Source organism: Furipterus horrens, unplaced genomic scaffold, assembly GCF_987537825.1.
Source record: "Furipterus horrens unplaced genomic scaffold, mFurHor1.1.pri manual_scaffold_2, whole genome shotgun sequence".
Classification (NCBI taxonomy): domain Eukaryota; kingdom Metazoa; phylum Chordata; class Mammalia; order Chiroptera; family Furipteridae; genus Furipterus; species Furipterus horrens.
Genome location: NW_028327172.1, coordinates 67,785,523 through 67,808,910, shown reverse-complemented (window position 1 = coordinate 67,808,910; position 23,388 = coordinate 67,785,523). Strand labels below are relative to the sequence as shown.

The window sequence follows — 23,388 nt, the reverse complement described above, 5'->3', positions numbered from 1 at the left end:
TCTCTTGTGAACTGTGGGGGGGGGGAAGTTTGGGGGTGATAGGACGTTCTTGAGGAGCGCAGGTGCAAAAGTGCGCTCGCCCACTCCCCACCCACCCCTTGGGCCGTGGGCGTGCATAGGGAAGTGCCCTCATTCACTGGCCTAGGTGCACGGGGCCACGAGTCCAGGTGCCCCTCGGACACACCCCAACAGACATAAGACAAGTGCCCCAAAGGCGCAGGGAGGGCCTACTGGATACGCAGAAGACTGTGCGCAGACGCCCCTGGCCAGCTCCAGTGGGCGCCAGGCCCGAGTGCCAGGCCGGAGCACAAAGCATTTGCTCAGGCTCTGCTCGTGCCCAGCGAGGAAGGTGTGGGAAGGTGAGCGGCTGCAGCGCCGGAACTGCAGGCAGCAGCGACTCACAGACACTCACTTCTACTGAGCACAAGTGTTTGGGGCCCCACCCCAAGAGGCAAGAGACCAACTCTCGGAGCACTGCTTGGCAGACCTGAGGCTAGCTCCCCGGACACTTTGGGCTAGCAGGGGTGCATGAGCGCAAAAACACCTCGCCGACATCAATAAGCACGAGTGTCTGGGGCCCAGCACTGGCAGGCCAGAGACTAACTCCCGGAGCACAGTGCCACAGGCCTGAGGCTAGCTCCCTGGCCAACTTGGGAAACTCCTGGAGCGCTGCGCAACAGGCCTGAGGCAAGATCTCAGGCTGCCTTACTGGCTCACAGGCATGCCTGCAAGGACACCTTGGCTGGCTCCAACAGGAACCTAAAGAACGCGCCCTGCGGGGGCCCACTGCTGCAAGGAAAAGGAACCTCTGACCCACCTCATTAGACGAGCTGTGGATACAGAAAAACAAGACAGGACACAAAGGCTGAACTGACATCTCCACAAAAGAATTCAAGATAAAGTGGATAGAGTGACTCTCAATCAACTAGCCAGAAGGAAGATCCTAACAAAAAGCATCTGAAATATAACCAGACAGCATAAACAAATGACATAAAAGGTACCCCAAGAACATCACGCTCAGGAGATCAAAGAGACTGCACCACTGAAACCCCAAGATCTACCATAAAGAATCTCATACCACAAAGGTGGGAAGGCAAAGCAGACAAATCCAAATAACAAAATCAAACAAGAAGAATCCCATATGGTAAGACGCAGAAACAACCTCTAAGTGAAAAGAAAAGAGGAATCCCCAGAAAGAGAGGTAGATGGAATAGACATAATCCAAGTGTCAGACAGACATGGAATTCAAAACAATGGTGGTGAAGAAGCTCAATAATCTCGAAAACTGCAAAAACAACTATGACAACCTCCAAGGAAGTTACCACCAGCTCTAAGAAAATTACAGAGAACTTGCAGAGAACTACAGCAGCATAAAAAAAAGACATAGAAACTATCAAAAAGAACCAGGAAGAAATGAAGAATGCAATCTCTGAACTGAAAAACACAGTAGAATCAGTCCAAAGCAGACTAAACGAAGCAGAGGATCGGATTAGTGAGTTAGAAGATAATGTAGAGAAAAACTCCCAGACAATACAGCAAAATGAAAAAAGATTTAAAAAGTACAAAGAAGAGGTAAGGGAGTTACAGGATAGCATAAGGAAGAACAATACCAGAGTCATTGGAATTAAAGAGGGGTCAGAAGAATAAGGAATAGAAAAACTGATAGGAGAAATAGTGACAGAAAATTTTCCCAACCTGATGAGAGAAAAAGTTATACAAGTCCAGGAAGCACAGAGAGTTCCAATAAAGAGAAACCCCCAAAAACCCACTCCAAGGCACATCATAGTTAAAATGGCAACATTCCAAGACAAAGAGAGAATCCTAAAAGCAGCAAAAGAAAAGCAGCAAAAGAAAAACAGCAAATAACTTACAAGGGAGCTCAAATAAGGCTATCGATCGATTTCTCAACAAAAACACTACAAGCCAGAAGGGAATGGTCAAAAATACTTTAAGCAATGAAAAACAGATGCCTACAACCAAGAATACTCTACCCAGCAAGGCTCTCATTGAAATTGAAAGGTGAAATAAGGAATTTCCCATACAAAGGAAGACTAAAAGTATACATCACTACCAAACCAGCATTGCAAGAGATGCTAAAGGGAATATTCTAAGAAAAAGGAAGAGAAAAAACAAAAAAAGAAGAGGGACAGAGGTACAAAAGGAAATGAATAAATACATGTCAATAATAACCTTAAATGTAAATGGATTAAATGCTCCAATTAAAAGACATAGGGTAACGGAATGGATAAGAAAACTAAGAAAACAGGACCCACATATTTGCTGTCTACAAGAAACACACCTCAAAACAAAAGATTTACATAGACTGAAAGTAAAGGGATATAAAAAATATTCCAAGAAAACAGACCTGAAAAAAAAGCCGCGGTAGCAGTCCTCATATCAGACAAAACGAATTTCAAAGCAAGGGAAATAAAAAGAGACAAAAAGGACATTTTGTAATACTTAAAGGAACAATCCATTAAGAAGATATAACACTGATAAACATATATGCACCCAACATAGGAGCACCCAAATACATAAAGCAAATACTAGAAGACCACAAAAAGGATATTAACAACAACACATTCATAGTAGGGGACTTCAACACTCCATTATCAACAATAGACAGATCTTCAAAGCAAAGAAACACCAAGGATATACAGGCATTGAAAAACACACTAAACCACATGGACTTAACTGATATATATAGAACTTTTCACCCCAAAGAAGCAAAATATACATTCTTTTCAAATGCACATGGGACATTTTCAAAGATAGACCACATGATAGGACACAAAACAAGTCTCAACAAATTCAAGAAAATTGAAATTATATCAAGCATCTTTTCAGACCACAATGCCTTGAAACTAAAAATCAACCTCAGAGAAAAAAAGTCAAAGACACCCAAACTCATGGAGAATGAATAACACGCTATTAAATAATGAATGGGTTAACAATGACATCAAAGAAGAAATCAAGAAATTTCTAGAAACTAATGACAATGAACACATAACAGCCCAAAACCTACGGGACACAGCAAAAGCTGTCCTAAGAGGGAAGTTCATAGCAATACAGGCATTTTTGAAAAGGATAGAAGAAGCTCAAATAGAAAATCTAATCCTAAAGCTACAAGAACTAGAACAACAACAACAAACAAAGTCTACGGTAAGAAGAAGGAAGAAAATCATCAAGATCAAAGCAGAATTAAACTACATAGAGACTAAACAAACAATCCAAAAAATCAACAAAACTAGGACCTGGTTCTTTGAAAAAATAAACAAATTTGACAAGCTTCTAGCCAAGCTCATCAAGAAAAAAAGAGAGAAGACCCAAATAAACAAAATCAGAAATGAAAGAGGAGAAATCACGACTGATACCTCAGAAATACAAAGAATTGAAAGAAATTACTACGAACAACTGTATGGCAAGAAATTTGACAACCTAAGAGAAATGGACAAATTTCTAGAAACATATAACCTTCCAAAACTGAATCAAGAAGAAGTAGAAAGTCTCAACAGACCAATAACAAAGAAGGAAATTGAAATAGTAATCCAAAATCTCCCTGCACACAAAAGCCCTGGACCGGATGGCTTCACAGGAGAATTTTATAAAACATTTAGGGAAGAACTAACTCCTACTCTCCTGAAACTATTCCAAAAAATCCAAGAAGAGGGAAAAATCCCAAACTCTTTCTATGAAGTCAGTATTACCGTAATCCCAAAACCAGGTCAAGACACAGCAAAGAAAGAAAACTACAGGCCAATATCGCTGATGAACATAGATGCTAAAATCCTCAATAAAATTTTGGCAAACAGGATCCAGCAATACAGCAAAAAGATCATACACCACGATCAAGTAGAATTCATCCCAGGGATGCAAGGATGGTTTAATATTCGCAAATCAATAAATATAATACATCACCTAAACAAAATGAAAGACAAAAATCACATGATCATATCTATAGATGCAGAAAAAGCATTTGATATAGTACAACACCCATTTATGATGAAAACACTCAGCAAAATGCGATAAATGGAGCATACCTTAACATAATTAAGGCTATATATGAGAAGCCTGAAGCCAACATCATACTCAATGGACAAAAACTGAAAGCATTCCCCCTGAAATCAGGAACTAGACAAGGCTGTCCACTCTCTCCACTTCTATTCAACATAGTGTTGGAAGTTTTAGCCACAGCAATCAGACAAGACAAAGAAATAAAAGGCATCTAAATTGGGAAAGAAGAAGTAAAACTATCACTATTTGCAGATGACATGACAGTATACCTAGAAAACCCTATCAACTCCACTAAAAGACTACTCGATATAATAAGTGAATTTGGCAAAATAGCAGGGTACAAAATTTACATACAGAAATCTAAGGCATTTCTGTACACCAACAATAAAATATCGGAGGCAGAGACAAAAAAAAAATACCATTTACTATAGCAACAAGAAAAATAAAGTACTTAGGAATAAACTTAACCAAAGAGATAAAAGACCTGTACATTGAAAATTGTGCAACATTGAAGAAAGAAATTAAGGAAGATACAAATAAATGAAATGAAATACCATGTTCTTGGATGGGAAGAATCAACATCATCAAAATGGCCATACTACCCAAAGCAATTTACAGATTCAATGCAATCCCTATTAAAATACCAATGACATATTTCACTGACCTAGAACAAATACTCCAAAAATTCATAAGGAACCAAAAAAGACCAAGAATAGCAAAAGCTATCTTGAAACAGAAGAACACAGCAGGAAGAATCATGATACCAGACATCAAACAATACTACAAAGCCACTGTGATCAAAACAGTCTGGTAATGGCATAAGAACAGACATATAGATCAGTGGAACAGAATAGAGAGCCCAAAACTAAATCCAGGCCTCTATGGTCAACTAATATTTGATAAAGGAGGAAAGAACATAAAATGGAGTGAGAAGAGCCTCTTTAACAAATGGTGCTGGGAGAACTGGACAGGGACATGCAAAAAAATGAAACTAGACCACCAACTTACACCACACACAGGAATAAGCTCTAGATGGATTAAAGACTTAAATGTAAGCCGTGACACCATAAAAGTCCTAGAGGAAAACATAGGCAGGAAAATTTCAGATATCTCACATAACAATATCTTCATGGATACATCTCCTAAGGCAAGAGAAATAAAGGAAAAAATAAACAAATGGGACTACATCAAACTAAAGAGTTTCTGCTCAGCAAAAGAAAACAACAGCAAGATGAAAAGAAACCAACCATATGGGAAAACATATTTGCCAATGACATCACAGACAGGGGACTGATCTCCAAAATATATAAAGAGCTTATACGACTCAACAGCAAGAAAACAAACAACCCAATTAAGAAATGGGCAAAGGACTTGAACAAACACTTCCCTGAAGAGGACATACAGAAGGTCCATAGGCACTTGAAAAAATTCTCAACATCATTGGCCATCAGAGAGATGCAAATAAAAACCACAATGAGATACCACTTTACACCTGTCAGAATGGCCATCATCAACAAATCAACAAACAACAAATGCTGGCAAGGATGTGGAGAGACAGGAACCGTACTGCACTGTTGGTGGGAATGCAGACTGGTGCAACCACTATGGAAAACAGTATGGAATTACCTCAAAAGATTAAAAATGGAACTGCCATTCGAACCAGTGATTCCACTGCTAGGATTATACCCGAAAAATCCTAAAACCCTAATTCAAAAAAACCTATGCACTCCTATGTTCATAGCAGCCCTGTTTACAATAGCTAAGTGATGGAAACAGCCTAAGTGCCCATCTGTAGATGAGTGGATCAGAAAACTGTGGTACATTTACACAATGGAATACTATGTAGCAGAAAGAAAGAAGGAACTCGTGCCATTTGTGACAACATGGATGGAACTAGAGAGAATTATGCTTAGTGAAATAAGCCAGGCAAAGAAAGCAAAATACCATATGATATCACCTAATACAGGAAACTAAAGAGCAACACAAACAAACGAACTAAATAAAACAAAGAGCAGAATAGCATTCAATAGGGAGGAGGAAGGAGGAACAGAAGGGGGATAAGTAAGGGAAGGGTCTAGTTAAGGAAGGTGTATAAATGACTCATAGATATGGACAACGGGGAGGGATATGATTGTGGGACAAGGGATGGCTGGGTGGGGGGAGCATGGGGGAAAAATGGGACAACTGTAATTGAAAAACCAAAAAATTTAAAAAAAAATTTTTTTTGAAAAAAAAAAAAATGTTTGCCAATTTGGGGAAATAGGAACTCCCAGGCTCCAGGCTAATCTCTTTTGAAAAACACAGAAAGAATCTAGACATCCCCATAACCAAAGTCAGTGTAGACACCCTGCTCCATTCTTATCTCATGCAGCCCAAGGCTGTTACAGACATGGCACTGGCTCTGTTTTCAGGTTCTCCCTTGGCCTGTGTACCTCTTGGGCCAGCTTTACCATTGCCTCGCTGCAGCTTCTTCCCTATCCTGGGACTTGGGGGCCTACTGCTAGATCAAAGCAGCTGGTAATGCAGGGAATCCATCCATGGGCACCCCCACCCTGTGTCTGAGGCTGCTCGAACCCAGGCCTGGTAAACACTCTGGCCCATGCGTCAATGTGCTGCCCTCAGAGCAGGTGAAGGGGCACCATCTGGGATGTTCTTGTGGCAGCATGGAGCAGCAGCATCCTGCAGGCTGCCGTGGGCAAGGCGTGAGTCCTGCGCATGGGACTTGGTCTTGGAGAGCCAGCTTTCACTTGGGCAAGCGAGGATAAGGAAGAAGCCCGAGTCTCCACACTCCCTTTGTTTAAAAGTCCAGGCTCAAAACCCTATGCGTGCTAGAAACATCCAACTTCCCAGCCAATCCAGGCTGGAATCCATCCCGGTCATCAGCCTGTGCAAAGTCTCTGCCACTCCTCCTGCTGCCACAATCTGTAGTAGGGGGAAGGTTTGTAGCCTTGGGCAGTGTCAGGGTTGTGAAGGTTTGTTTACTTTTTTACCCTTACCCAGGGTATGGAAATCTGTCCAGCACCCCATCTTCTGGCACTTCCTAACCATCCCTATCCTTTGCCCAGCAATCTGGCCAGATCCTCTCTGCAACGTGAATATTTATTAAAGAAGAGAAAATAATTTATCAATACTATTAATATAGAATACTTTCTTCATAGGTAAGATATTTATCATATGATATAATTTCAATATAAATTTATGCTCAAAAAGTTTGAGATAAAAGCAATTTCTAATTTGGGGGTGATGCAGAATACATTACATTACATTAAAAAACATTCTAAATTACTTGGTAGAGGCCAGCATAAGTACATATATAATATCATAAAGTATTAGAAAGGTGGTACGTGAAAAAAGTGAGGTAACACATGATGAGAAACTGCAGGGAACACTACTTTTCTTCAGGAAAGGAAAAAATGAGAGGAATGTTGCCCAGAGCCAATGATCTCTGACACTGAAGGCTTCTGGAGCACCTGTGGGTGCTCTGGCTGTCAGAATCACCATCGTTGTCTCCAGGAGCCAGAAGTCTACAGTTCCATTATGCTAATAAGGCCTTTTAGTCAAATTGCCCAAACGTTTTTACTGTTATTGTTACTGAAGAAGCCAGTCTATAGCTACTCTGCTAATGAGATTAAGGTGCTCCCTGTTGCTGCTGTCACTATCTAAACCAAGTTCAGGGGAGCTGTGACATTGGCTAGGGCTGTGAGGTCCTTCAGGTTGTCTAATTGGCACCACACTGCCTAGGCAAGAAGCTACTCCTGGATACAGCATCAGGACCAGAAAGGAAAAGTACAATTCTTCCTCTCTTTCTCTCATCTTCAAATCTTTCTGCAGTGCTTCCCATATACTGTCAAGAGAGTACAGTATGAGAAATGTACCTTATAGGTCTCTAGACTCTGGCAATACAGAAGGTATAGGGGAAACCAGAGATGCAACATGGTTCTGGCAGAAAAGGCTTCTGGGAAATGTTGGACCCTCTGTTTAACCTTCTGTGACTTTTTAACTCTCTGTAGACTCAGGCTTGGCTGACTACCCAGAAAACCACAATGCCTCCCAAAGATAAATGTCATGCCCCAGGAAGGAGGTTAATGTATGTATAGAGTGTGGATAACTGCCTCATGTTATCTGTGAACTGAGACATGCATTGTTCTTTCTTGTGGTCTCCATAACTACCCACCATATGGTTTTACTATTAACCTCCTATAAAAAGAGACCCTGTCCTGGGAGGGACATAGATAATTCATGGCCAGCAACCAAAGGAATCATGGCTGCTTTGCTCATGTATATAAGTTTCTCTTATTAAAGATTTTAAGAATTTGAAAAAGGATGTATGTCGGTTCTTTGGAATTGATTTTGAATTTAGACTTTTGGGGCTCTCCCAAAACAGAAGGGAACATGTAAAGGCAGATATAGAGATGAGAGCCAAAGACAAATAACAAACATACAATGTACAGTGCCTCAATTATATTTTTGAGAATTAAGAATAAGTGAGAAATATATTATGGCATCTGAGTTGACTGAATGTTGTCATCTAATAGGCTACACACCACAGCTGGCAAAAACAGAAATTACATGGCACAGGGTTTAGAAAATAATACAGCTATAAATAAAATTCAGGAAAGTAATGGATCAATAACTTGAGAGATTCAACGTATCCACTATGAATTCTAGATGAAATCAATCTGAAGAACAGAGCAAAGCACAACAGAATGTAGTCAATAATATTGTAATAAATTTGCTCAGTGACAGATGATTACTAAAATTAGTGGGGTAATTACATTGTAAGGTATAAAACTATAGAATCATTATATTGTACACCTCAAACTAATATAATATTGTATACCAACTATACTTAAATTTAAAAAATAAATTAAACCTAAAAGATAAAGAAAAATATCCATGGAGCTAACTCGCAAAAAACATTCTGAATGATGGGCGGATCATGTGACTAGAGCAAAGAATTTTCAATTGTGGTCTAGATTATTTGAAGTTATGAAAGCTAAAGAAAAATATTTCAACTTGAGATCCAGAAATTATTTATAGAAAGTAGCTTTATTTATACTCTGCAAAATAGTAGTTTTTATATTACCTATCTCATTCATTTCTAACACTCCCTTTATATCCTGTCAAATTATTTAATAGATCATATAAACACTTATTTCCACATATTAAAAACATCACTATGAAGCCATAAGAAGAATAAAAGATAATAAGATAAAATTAACTCATCATAAGGTAATATATGTTTTATGTGTAATAGCTCAGGTATGCCAGGAGTAGATGATAACAACATATATTCTGATCCCATGTGTTACGTATTTCCTGTTTGTTCTTCCGTATTCAAGCTCCTCACTTCTATCTACATCATGCTAGTATGCCTCCTAGGAGTAGCTCATATGGGATATATCATGGAACTTCTTTCCTGTATGACTTACGCTGGATGCAATGTTCCAGCAGGGGTCAGAGGTTGGCAGAAAAGGAGATGGGGCATTTATTTTACTGTTTCTACTTCTACTTCTTTGTTATTGATTTGTTGCATCTTGGTACAAAAGACCAGAGGCCTCACCAAACAACTACAGTTTCTAGGTTTCAGTAACAATTCCCTTCCTTGCCTTTTCAGGTCTAGAGTGCTACTGGCACCTTTAATTTATAATTCTTGGATTGCTCTATTCTGATTCCCCCTCCTGAAACCCAACCACACTTCTGTAAACTTTGAAAACCTTTATTAAATCTTCTTCCATTTGCCTACTTTGAATACTCCATCTGTCTTTGCTGTGTCCTAACAACATAGATTTACATATAGAAAGATATGGTCAAGAAATCAAATGCTAAGCTAAAGCATTTGCTGTTAAATTATTAGTTTTTTGGAATAATTGTCTCAAAACACATGTAGATTCAATATTTTTAAAATATGTAAGGTGGTTAAAAATAAAACTTTAAAGAAATAACCTTTTTATTTGAATTATTAGAAAAATTATGTTATAAATTTTAAAGTGTCAGAAGGTTCCATAGTACCCACTACTACATTTGAAGGTTTTTGTGTTTGTATACATGCACTAAAGTTCAAAGGAAAACATGATGCAAAATGAATAAGTCATCTATCAACACCAGTAATGGTAAATTTCTCCCCACATATTAGCTCTCACAGTATAAGCCCCAAATCATATTTTGTATTGTTATGTCATTTTCAAGCCTCTCCTTCCATTGTTATTTTATTGGAAATTAAATATAAATTTAATGGGGGCTGCCTGAGTGCTATAAGTTTTTTTTTCTTCTTTGAATCCAAGAAGACTAATAATCATAAGCTATCAATGTGCTAAGCCCTCTATAGCTCTTAGTAGAGATATAATATAGAAGAGAAAAATGATTAGCAGTTACTCCATATCACCTCAAAGGTAAAATTTATGAAAGTTAATTGAAAAATGTCTGTAAAGTGTTTCAATTTCTAGGAGAAAGTAATACATAAGCATAAGGAGCAAAAGCACCACAGTAAAATTATACTTTATAAGTAGCGATAAAGGTAGGTTTTAGTTGAACTTGGACAGACTAGCAATAGGATACTGATATGAATTGCTCTAAATCGCTCTTTCAAATGTTATCAGCAAACACTCATATATAACTGTGAGCTATTATGGAAAGTATAATAGATTGATATCACTAGAGGAGAGCAGGTTCAAGTCCTTGCTCTTTTGTTATCAATGTAGGGCTGTAAGCCTACTGTGGAAACTCTCAGACCCATAATTTTCTCAGCTACAAAATGATAAAAATTCCTTTCTACTTCACAGGCTTTCTGTGAGAATAATATTTTTAGAAAGTTAAGTGAACATACTTGGAAATCTGTACTATTCTATATAAATGTTTTCTATAAATACAATTGCTCCAAACAAGAAATGCAAGTATATTTATTCTAAAAATGCATTCAGTTTATGTTTACCTTGCTTTCTTTTTTAAGGGAGTGTGGAAATTTAGAATCCCATTTTTCAGGTGGATGTCTGTCTCCCAATTTCATTACTTTTTCACAAAAATTAAGATGAACTTTTTTTCTGGTTTTACTGATGTTTGAACAAAGAGATTCACCACATGGGGAACAAACTAGATGACAGAAGGGAATGTTTTGATAACCAAACATGTTTCTTCCCTCACCTTTATCCCTATCATGCACAGGACTACTCTGCTTGAATATTGCAAATTACTACCATTAGTTGATCCTCTATGGCCAGTATTGGTAGAGCTATTTTTTTTAATACACATGTTTACTGATAATAAAAACATATTACTATCAGCACTATAGTTTGAATTACTCTATTTGTTACCATTAAATACTTTCATGGTTATGGCTTTAACATCTGTTCCACAATAGCAGTGACTGTGCTTGTCTTGTTGACTATTGTACCTCAGGTTACCAGCTGTCTTTTAACATTGTAGTTACTGATTTAATACATTTTGAATGCATGAAGAAAGGATCTGAGTTATCATTTCAAATCACTTGTACTTACCTACATAACCACTGACTTCATCAGATGTTACATGGAATAGTTTAATAACTGCCTAAATGGTCTCCAGACTTCTACCTTAGATTTTTGTCATCTAGTTTTTTCTAATTATTAAATATTTGTTTAATATCTGAATATTTTTTACTCATCTCATATGCTCTCACCGGATCTTAGTTATATTGTGTTTTTATTTCTCTTTATGAGTTATTTTAAAATGTGGATATTTTCTATTTTGTCCTATGGTCTTTAATCCCATGTTCATCTGTGTGTAATAATCCATTTTGTTCTTAATTTTGGATGGTTTCTTTTTTTTTTCAGTTTTAGAGTAAAATTTTGTTTGTTTTTTATTGAATTTATTGGAGTTCTATTGTTTACTAAAAGTATATAGGTTTAAGGTTTGCAATTCTATATTATCTATATATTGTATTGTCTTCACCACACTGAGTTGTGTCTCCCTCTGTCACTATATATCCTTCCTTTACCCTCTTCTGCCTCCCCCCACCCCCATTTCTCTGATAATGACAATACTGGATTCACTTTCTCTGTAAAATTATATAGCCATTTGTTCTTCTGCCTTTTTTTTTTTTTTTTTTGTAAATAATTTAAGCATGTTTTTCTTAAAGTCAGTTCTGGAAAATGCAATAGCTGAATCATCATTGAGTCAGCTTCTATTGACTATGAATTAACAGTCATATTTTTTTCCCCAACTCATGTATTATAATTTTTACCAGTCATTGTGTATAAAATGTAATATTGAGCCCCCAGAGAATGTTATATTCCAACATGGATAATTTGTCTAATCTCCTGTTAGGAAGATATGGTGAAATGCAAATTCCCTCAACACTATAAGAGACCCATAGGATTGTGGCTGGCAACTCCAATCTCCATCTGATTTGACAGCCTTTGTTTAAAATAAATTTATTACAGTGACATTAGTAAAAAAAATTATATAGGTTTCAAGGGTACAATTCTATGACATATCATCTCCATATTGTATTATGTGTCCATCATCCAATGCCAAATCTTCTTCATTACCACATATTTATCCCCTTTGCCCTATACCTCCTCTACCATCTCTCCCTACCCTCCAGTAATTACCATACTGTTGTCTGTGTCTATGAGTTTTTGTTTGTTTGTTTTCTTGTTTGTTCATTTGTTGCTTTCAGTTTTCTATCCCACACTTGAGTGAAATCAGACCATCTTTTTAAGGATAACCTCTATTGGAATTTTGGTTGAGAGCATGAGGAAGTTTAATTTATAAATTTTCAAAAGCAGTTTGAAAATTCTTAAATATGACATTTGAATATTACTTCTGCCCTATTCTTTCTTTGCTCTTTATTCTGAGAGTGGAAGACACAGCTCTGCTATGCAGGTGTTTCCCAGCCCACTTGTCAAGAAATACACCTTTAGCAGTTTAAATATGTCAAACAATTTAAGTAAGACCAGCTATTAGTTAAAAAGAACCCATATCCTGATGAAGACTTTTACTGGGGGCTATGTTGTAAGCACCACAAGACTGCTGAATATTTCATTCTCACAATGGATACACGTGCTCAAGTTCAATTTCCAGACACATCTGCATGGTTAAAACTAGAAAAGTTTCTAATGGGGAAAACATGTTTTGCCTTTGAGTTGCCTCAACTTTCTGATTTGTTGCTCTAGTCTAACCCCATACAACCACTCAAACTTTTGGGGGGTTTTCAATTTATTTTTGTTCATTTGGTTGATTGGTTGTTTTTTATCTTAAAAAAAAAAATGTCTCCATCTGGACCAACAAAATACTTTCTTTAAACCAAGATATAAAAATTCTCTCAGAAGAGAAAAAAATAGCTAGTATACATTAGCTAAACTTAGACAAAATTTACTCTCTTTGTAATACTTATTCATAAAGTTCTTCTTGCTAATATGGTGTCCTGATACAATAAGATAAATAAACTTGGCTATAATTTCATTGATGGTTTCCCCAGTTTTTTAGTAAGAAAATTAGCATCCCCTTACTCATAGAACCTCTGTAAGTGAAGTAATTATCTTAATATATTTCATTTCAATATTTATTTACAGTTGATTTTAGGGGAAACATTTTTCCACATAATGCAAAGCAGAAATATTAATATACAATCTGATGAGTTTTGAAAGTTATATTTCCCAGTCCATTTATTCTATTCTAATACTACATTGTTTGGATTACTATAAGTTTATAGTACACGTTGAAGTCAGGTAGGTATGACATCTAAATTTGCTGTTCTTTTATGAGACATTTTCAGTTAATTGATAATATAAGTTTTGCAAGGTTTTATTTATTTATTTTTAGAGAGAGAGGAACAGAGGGATAAGGAAAGGGAGAGAAACATCAGTGTGAGAAACATGGATTTGTTGCTTCTCATGTGTACAGCTTGTATGGGCTCCTACCTGGGACAAAACCCGCATCCCAGGTATGTGTCCTGACTAGGAATCTAACTGGAAACATTTTGCTTTGTGCAACAATGACCAACTAACTGAGCCACACCAGTCAGGGCTGATAATATAAGCCTTAGAATTAGCTTGATTATTTGATAATGTCTATTTTTTTAAAATGCTGTTGAATTGTTTAAATTTTGTTTAAATTAAAACCCAATTATTTTCCTAGGATAAAACCAACTCATTCATTATGTATTTAATTTTTTAATGTTTGCTGGATGTCTTGCTTATATTTTATTAAATATTTTAAGATTATTGGCATGATTTTTTTCTTGTAATATCTGTCAGATTTTGGTATCAGTGTTATGTCAGTCTCAGAATAATTTGGGATAGATATGTAGTCTTATTTATTTTCTAAATTATTTTTGTAAGATTAATATTATTAAAATACTTGAGAGGATTTAGTATTGATAGTATTTAGGTGTAGGGTATATTCCGTGCTTTCCTTATGTTTAGCTTACTTTGATATCTGCATTCTAACATTTCAGTCAAATGTTGTTTTGCATCCATGTATTAGTATTGTTATTTCAATACTGATACAGTAGACTCATTTATTAAATGCTTGCTACATGCCAGAACTTGTAATAAATACTGTGCATATACAAACTATTTAAAACTCTGCAAGCTTTTTTAAATTTGCACCTTATTGATAACGAGATTCAGATGCATATTTGTTATGTAGCTTAACTATGGTTGTTTACACTTCTAATAAATAGGCAATCCAAACCCCAAACGAGGTTGGTCTGACTCTGTTACCCATCTTTTTTCTGTACATCACACTGTGTGATTTTAAGCTAACCCATGTAAATAGATATCACAATAGGTTGCATAGCTCTTTTTCCTGTTTGTATATTAACTTATTATATTTGTGGCATTTTGGAAGAAGAGAGGGATTCAAAGCCTATCTCATTTTGCCATATTTAACTACAAGTTCTACCATTAATTTTTAAGTGACATTTCATTTTGTCCACAAATGAAACACCAGTCCCTTCAAATATCTGTCCTATAGTTAGTGATGAAACAGATGGGAGAGTGAATTCCTTATTGGCTCTTAACTAATTTGAAGACAATTATTAGAAAAGCAACATCTTTCTCCTGACATCTGAAATGTTATATAGAAATTTATAGTAAATTTACATTTCTTTTTTTATGTTCAAAAGTTGTACTTGAAATGTAATATAAAAAATTGTGGGCCTAGAAAACAGGGCGTATCTCTTCCTTTAGCCTATGCTTTTTCTCTCACTGAATTAATAATAGGATTATTTATATCAGGGTATGTTCCCTTCTAAAAAAGTTGAATGGCTAGCCATTGAAGTGTCAGCATTTCTAGTTATATTGTTTAAGTCATTTTTACCTTAGTTAATAAAACTATATTATGTCTTTTGATTTTTCAGTTTCTAAATGTCATTAAGTTGGATAGTAATTTAAATTATACAATGATGAACTTCACAGAATAACCTACAACTTATATGAAGCAGTAAAGAAAGTTATTAAAGCATTCAATATTTAAAGATAAAAATAATTAATGTTATAACACTTTCCTAGTTATTAGTGATGTTCAAGTAATACATTCACAATGAAGTTTGGAAATAGCATGAAAAAGATAAATTACTTTTGTTTTATGGTGCCCAATGAGTTTTCATGTTCTCTATTGCCATAAACCAAAATTTTAAATAACTGTTAAAAAATAGAATTCTGTTCTTTTTATCCTCAGAAAGAGTTGAAGTTTATTGAATTAAGACCATCTTGCAATCTCATTTTATGTAGTTGTTTGGTAATCCATTTTTTAAAAGGTGCAGTTATTGTAGAGTTCTAAAAGAAGTTAAGTCCACTTCAACTGTTTTTCAAATTTAATAAGATAATTTAAGTTTAATAAAGTTTCTTTCTAATTTCTGTTGAGTACTGTATTTTTGTATTTTATGCCACCACAATAAAACACATGTGTGACTGCGATACACATACATTTTTATCAATTAGTTGAACATTTCTTGTAGGCAGAAACTCTATGATTTCTCTACAATAAATTACACTGTTCTGGATATTCTGTGTATGCCTAACAAATATTTATTGACTATGCTTCACTCTACTTGCACCAAAATCCATGCCTTACAATTACTAGAATATTTTAAAATTTTATTTGATTAAAGCAACCCTTTAGATATATGCAGATCTCTTGCTAGCTTTTATGTACAAATTCTATTAGTATAGGTCTCAAATGAGACAAAATGAGAATTTACAAGAAGATCATAGCAGCACTCTTTAACTTAATTAGCAAAAGTCCTTGCCAAACAAAGGCTTAATCAAACTTCTCTCATGCACCAACAACACATTCAAATAAATATACTTCCATTTTTACACACAAACAAAAGCTATATGCTAAGAGTAAAATTCTTACTTTAGCCAACTAATAAAATAAATAATTCTTGAGGATTAACATGTTCTAAGCACTGTGATTATATAATGTTACAAAGGTCAACAGAAAATATCTTCCTTCACAAAAATATCAATCAGGGAACAAATAGAGTAAATAAGTAAGAAATTATGACAAAGGAGGATACATTTTACAAGGAGGACAGTAGCAGCACTAATTGAGCATATAAGAGGAGCACCAAACGTATTCTGTAATTAAAGAGGGGAAGCCATTTTGCAACAAATATTATTATAACACCATTAGCATATGAAGGACGAATATGAGTAATGTAGGTTAAATATTTATAGGTTCGGTGCTCAAGTAATAAACATATGTTCAAGTTCTAATGTGATTAAGTGTTTTTTTGGAAGAAAGAAGAAGACGTTCAAGAAAATAAGTGATTTCAGAGGACTTAAACTCTTTTGTATCACGTGTAGGAGTGGATAGGCACTGGAGAAAAACAACATGGAAAGGAAGAGTTCGTATTATAGAGTTTACAATTTTCGTTGATGAATTTATAAAAATTCCTTTGCTATGAAAACATCTGATCTTTCAGAAAATTAATAATTAGTATTTTAGTGATCACACTTTTTTTCTCAGTATTTCCTTCCATGTTTATTTTGTAATCCTTTAAAGTTACCACATTTTCTATGCATCTGCTTTCTTATATATGTTTTTTGTGTCACAACTGAAATTTTGACTATGAGAGATATGAATTAAGAAAAGAAAAAGAACAGAACTGTGAATAATTATTTTAATTTCAAGAGCTAGTAATGAAAAGGGATGAGATTTTAGAGGACATGGATCAAACAAACATAATGATTTGTCAGAACACTCAATGGATAATACAAGTTAAATAATTTGATAATAATCTTATAAACTGAAGATCTGAGGAATGTGTCAAAAATATAGTTATGGTATTCATATGCTGTCTGACACATAACTTACTATTGAAGCTAGATAATTAAAAAGGCTACAAAAATGCATCCATAAATTCTACCATCTGTGGAATCCCCAATTCTAATTCTTTGTCCACTATAATTAGTTTTAAGCTATAAAAAGCCTACTAAAATGGGTATGTTTCTATGTGATTCATTTACTATACAAGGAGTTATTATGAAATAAGTTTGCCAAAATAAATTTGGCAACAATTTTAACACCAAAAACTTAAATTATATTTTAAAGTAATTATATATTTATGTTTGTTTTTGCATGTCTTCATAGAATTGTGGAGTAGTCACTTCTTGAGTCATAGCCCTTCTAAAACTCCAAGGAACTAAATAAGCACCACAATGCTTAACACACATGCACATTGAAACACTAAGAATCATATAACCTCACTCAAATATGGGATATAAAACTGAGAGCAACTAATGAACAAACAAGAGAAACAAACAAAACCTCATAGACACAGATAACAGTATAGCGTTTACCAGAGGGAAGGGGTAGGTGGTAGTAAAGGGTAAAGGAGATCAAATATGTGGTGACAGAAGATTTGGGGTGGCAGGCACACATTGTAATATACAGATAATGTATAATGGAATTGTACACTTGAAACCTACATAATCTTATAAACTAATGTCACCAAATTTAATTTAAAAAAGAAAGGAAAGAAGGGTAGGAAGGAGGAGGTAAAAACACTAATATGAGTATGAATGTTGAATGAATAGAATAAAGCTCCAAAGAAAAACTAACATTTTCTTAAATTAATTAGTAGAAATACAATTTTTTACTGTACAAATGCATGCTTTAGCTTTTAGCATTTTATATTTATAGTTTTATATGTGCAGAAGCTTATTTATACCTTTAATTCATGATTTTTTTATATATTTTCATAATAATAATGCTTTATAATTTGCTTATAGATACCTATGTGTATGTCTCTCATAATATTAATAATATAATAACTACAACAATCACACATATAGAATTTACTCTATGCCAGATATTATTCAAAAAATGTTTACATATATTAAGCAATGTAATCCATAAAACGAAGTATGATAGAAATGTTAGCACTGAAGTCATTTTTCATCAGAGAAAATGGGAGAACAGAGAAGTTAAATAACTCACTCAAATGTATGCAATGGTAGGTACTCAGTTAAAAAGGATTTCAACACAATCTTTCTTTTTGTGTGTGTGTGTGTGTGTGTGTAAATGAAGAGTTTATTGAGGAGGACACAAGGTCAAGCTTCCCCCAACCCCTACCCTCCCCAAGAACAGATCCCAACAGGAAAAGAATGATAAGCATTCTTAGGGTAACAATTACCTTCCCCCTCCCCATTCCTCTCCAGAGTCCCAAGCTTCACAACACACACAGAACAGGCTCGGGTGAGGACACTCAGGGAATCTCTGACCAGCAAGAGTTCTGGGTGTGTGTGTGCTTCCCTTGCCCTTTGTATGACACCAGCTGATGTGACAAAGACATACTGAGGCAGAGAAGAGGGGAATGCAGGGCAATCTCCATTCCATTTCCCCAATTCGGCCAAGCTTGAATGGGCCCAAAGGGAAGCTGTAGTGGAGGAAACGGGTTCTGTCTCCTCAGGAGAGAGGTCCTTTTCTTGGTGGGTGGCCTCGGTGCATTTGGGTTCAGATTCTACACGGCAATACAATTTCTTCCAATTAAGAGTTCTTGGCTTGCACCGATCACAGGGTGGCTGGACAGCACCGGATCAGTCTCTTAGTTTTTCAAAATGCTGTCATAGATCTGATAGATGTACTGAGAGACTTCGAGAGCTCTGCACTTCAGTGACAGCATGTAATTGGGGTTTCCTGACTGGATACGTAGCTCAGCCAAGATCCAAATGCCATTGGTGACCTTCAGAGCTTGGTACAGCATATTCTGCCCTTCCACATTTCTCTTGGCAATCGTATAAACGTTGTTTTGCAACTTGCTGGAAACAGTGTCAGCATTTAAATAACATTCCTGAATCTGGAACCGAAGTTCATTTTCATTGGGAAAATCCTTCCATGTTGCAAGGAAGACTTGGCGCTTCATTTTGCCATCTTCTACAAAAAGTACATTGAGTGGGATGAGGCAGCTGAAGTAGAAGACATCAATATTGTTTTTGATAGCCACCTGTAGGTTATTCAGAGGTTGCATCTTCATGACCAGGCCCAAGGTGTTGAGAGGCAGGGAGACGTCAATGCTCTGGTTTGGCATCAGCGGCATGTGGATGGCCAGGGGAGTGCTGGGGATGACACCAAAGCTATTCTTGTTAAACTGGATCGCAAAGTCTGTCATGTGCTGCAGAGTTTTGTTGGTGAAATTCATTTCCATGTAGATGTGCTCCTTACAATGAGTAAATGTCCCGGAAATCTCCAAGCCTTTACCGCAGGCAGGCAGCCAGCCTTCAGAGCCACAAATCCACCATGTGCCATGCCTATCCCTGTAGAGAGTTCAAAGAGGTCATTCAGACCACTGCTGACCACAGCAGGTGTAGGTGAAGGATCAAAGGTTGCAGGAACTGATGATGAGATGAAGGACTGTCCCACCAGACTATCTAGTCCTCCTCCCAAGAGATCCACTGCTCCCACCTGCATGGAGGACACCTGTGGCACATTGACTGGGGGACCAAGGTCAAGGTTTAAAGGGTCTCCCAGAAGGTCACCTTGAGAGGGAATAACCTGAGGCTGCTCCATGTTGGTGGCAGTGGTGGTGCCAACAGGGCTGTCACCAGCATCAGTGCTCCTGTGATGTATTGGCAAGTGTTTGCAATGGATTCCATGACTTCCTTCCACAAAAGCATTGGGAGGCTTGTGGTACACAGAAGCCAAAGAACCAATGTGGCAGATTAGCTCATCCAGCAGAGTTGGCTCAATAAGATCTGTCTCCTCAGAGATCAGTGGCTTCTCAGACAAGACTACTTCTTTGGCTATACTTAACACAATCTTTCTAAATCCGGTTTCATTTAACACTGTTATATTTATTCTTAAAACATATAAATTATGTTGATTTTGAAACCCTGTAAAACAGATTGCCTTTTCTCACCATTACCTAAGGACTGATATTGCTATTCTTAACTTTTGCCTTTGTTTCAGCCCGTTTCCCCTACTCAAACGTCTTCTCTGTGTTTCTACACACAAAATTCCTACTAAACTAATAGAACTAGATCAAATAATACTTTTCTTATGAAACCAGAACCAACCTTGCAAGACAATCTTCATCTCCTGGATTATAAGATATATATTTTTTATCCTTGTAAATGCTGACACAAGATCTCCTAATTTAATGAACTCATTTATGTGTGTGTGTGTGCTCGTGCACATATGCTTGTGTGCACTCACATGTAATAGACTACAAACTCCTTGAAAAGAGGAGTTTTATTTTATTCTTTTATTTCTCATAACATAATATTCCCAAAATAGTAGTAGCATTGACCCAATAAATAATTTGAATAAAAAGTACAATGTCATGTCACAGAATCTGTAAAGAAGACTGCTGTGAATATGTATACATGTATTTATCTGAGAACCAGTCTTCTCTAAGATAATTGTGAATGTCCAGTTATAGAAATAATTTGTGTCATGTTTTGTTTACTTTTGTCACATACTTATATTTAGTGTGGTTTTAATTTTTATGTGGCATCACAAAATAAATACACATCAAAAATTATATGCCAAACTTCTGGTTTCTTATTTAAAACATTATTGTTCCCAAAATTATAACCAGGTGGTATTTGATGGTGGTGAATAATAAACTTTAACTGTAGGTCATCTATGAAAACTTAAGAGTTAAATTAGCTAATCAGATGATATTTCTGATCTACTCAGCTAAGTGGTTCTCATCACAATATTTCATGTGCTTCAATATGTAATTCAAGTTTAATTGCAAAATGAAAGTTTTAGAATGATAATAAAAAAAATAAATAGGAAATAAAGATGAATATGCATTACAGACTGTAAAACTCTCTTTGAATTCACAACAATGTTGTTCCTTTCAGCCATCTTTGAAGATAGCAAAACAAATAAAATTTTTCATAAAATGTCCTATATTCTGACAATTTTTGGTTGACTTTTTCCTAAGTATATATTGACCCAATAATTTTTAAAATTATCATGATTATCTTTTTCCCTAATTTTATATAGAACATTAGAAAGTAATATTTTGGCACAGTTAGTAGTACTTAATACTAACTAGGTATTTGAAACAGCACCTGTCTAATTTCCCTTTATCTAATTATATAATTTTATCCCCTTAAAAATAGTACATTAAAAAAATATTTTATTGTTCGTGTTGTTACAGTTGTCCCAATTTTTCCCTCTTTGCCCACCCTCACCCAGCCACACCACACCCTCAGGCAATCCACACACCATTGTCCATGTCCATGGGTAATGCTTATATTGTCTTTGGTTAACTCTTTAACCTCCTTTCAATCAGTCCCCACCTCCCCCTTCACCATGGATCTCCCATGTGGGTGAGGTCCCCTTCAGACTTAAGGGGGATGATGGTGTGTGTGTGTTCCCCTGTCCCCAAGTACACATCTGAGTCTGTCCCAGATTATTTCCCTTAACTTGGCAGAGACGATCCCCTTGTTGACAAGGGAGTGGAGTCTCTGGAGCCCAGAATTTGGGTTTGCAGGAAACTGGAAGGGTTTTTCTATTGGCTCTTCTATGAGGGGGAAGCACAGTCTGGTCCCAGGAAAGTGTAGGAAATGGCTGTTCCCCAAAGCCACTATCTGACACCCCCTGAGTCAGCCTATGTTGCTGTCTCCTCAGCAGGGGTTAAGAAGCAAGGTGCAGAAACAAAAAGGATACAGAGAGGGGTAAGCAGGATTCCAGAGATGAGATGAGTAGTATCCCACAGGGTAAGGTAATTGTCCCAGGCCAGTTACCCTGGGACAGTTTTATTCTTCTCAAGAAAAATGGCTGTTGTGATTTCAGGGGATGACCTGGCACAGGGATCCCAACAGCTGCTACCCCACATCTCTCCCCAGTGCCTCTCCCTCTAGTATCTTCTCAGGTGACCCCCCTCTTTGTTTGAGTGGTTACAAAAAAAAAGTTATGCTTTGATCCATTAAAAATAATAATAATAATGGCTTTCTCTCCAACGGGCTTAGTCTCTCCCTGGCAGGGTCTGCCACCTTTTCACCTCTGGTTGCTATGTGGGTGGTTGCTCCTGGCTCTGGTGATCCACGTTTGGGAGTCCATTCTGGGTTTAAGGCTTCTCTTATCTCAGATGGAAGCTTCGACAGTTATGCTCTCCCTCCGTGGCTTGTCCCCTGTGGGAGCAGGGCAGACCCTTTCAAGATCCCGCCCTTCCTACTGGGATCAAGTTTGTTTCTGCCCAACCTTGGTTAAAAGTGTTCTCTTCAAGTAGTCCCTGGTTGTTAATATCAAGTGGCTGTTCCCTTCTTTAGTTTAATTTCCAGTTTGGTTCTGGAAAAAAGGTGTGAGAAAGATACTCTGACTCCACCACCAGCTTGAGACCAAACCCCCAAAACAACATATTTTAAATAAGTTTTTATGACCTCCCCTACCTCTGTTTCTGGGTATTGCTATTAGAAAAGGACACTAAATATATATCCTCATAATCAATAAAATAAAAATGGAAATTTGAGAGGTAGAATTATATAAAGTTCTGACCTGTAAACATGACTTAGGACATTTTATTCCCCAGTTCCTTACATGAACTAAATTTAAAATTATAATAACATAAAATTTATAGTTTTCCCTCCCACATAATTAACTATGTAAAAACTCAGAAATACAATTACTTAAGATTCTGTTAGAATATTAAAACAAGACTCATATATTAAGCACGAGCCTGAACTCTTGTATAAACACTACCTTGCCGGATTAGCTGGAATAATAAATATTACCTTTACCTATTATTTAGTCTCTTATCAATCAGACATTGTAATAAGCTATTGTTATTCTACACATGTAAGAAGACACTGAAATGAGACCTTGAGAAAATGGCAGTTATGCAGAGTAGTACAGCATGAATTAAGAGATGAAAAAAGGACAAAAACATTACATATATTATATAATACATGGATATATATATGAATATCC

General features: G+C 36.3%; 1 pseudogene; it reads right to left on the bottom strand.

Annotated features, from left to right (window-relative positions):
• Window positions 1-19,051: 19,051 nt before the first annotated feature.
• On the bottom strand, window positions 19,052-22,297 carry LOC150018744 (AP-2 complex subunit beta pseudogene; annotated as a pseudogene).
• Between the last annotated feature and the right edge of the window lie 1,091 nt (window positions 22,298-23,388).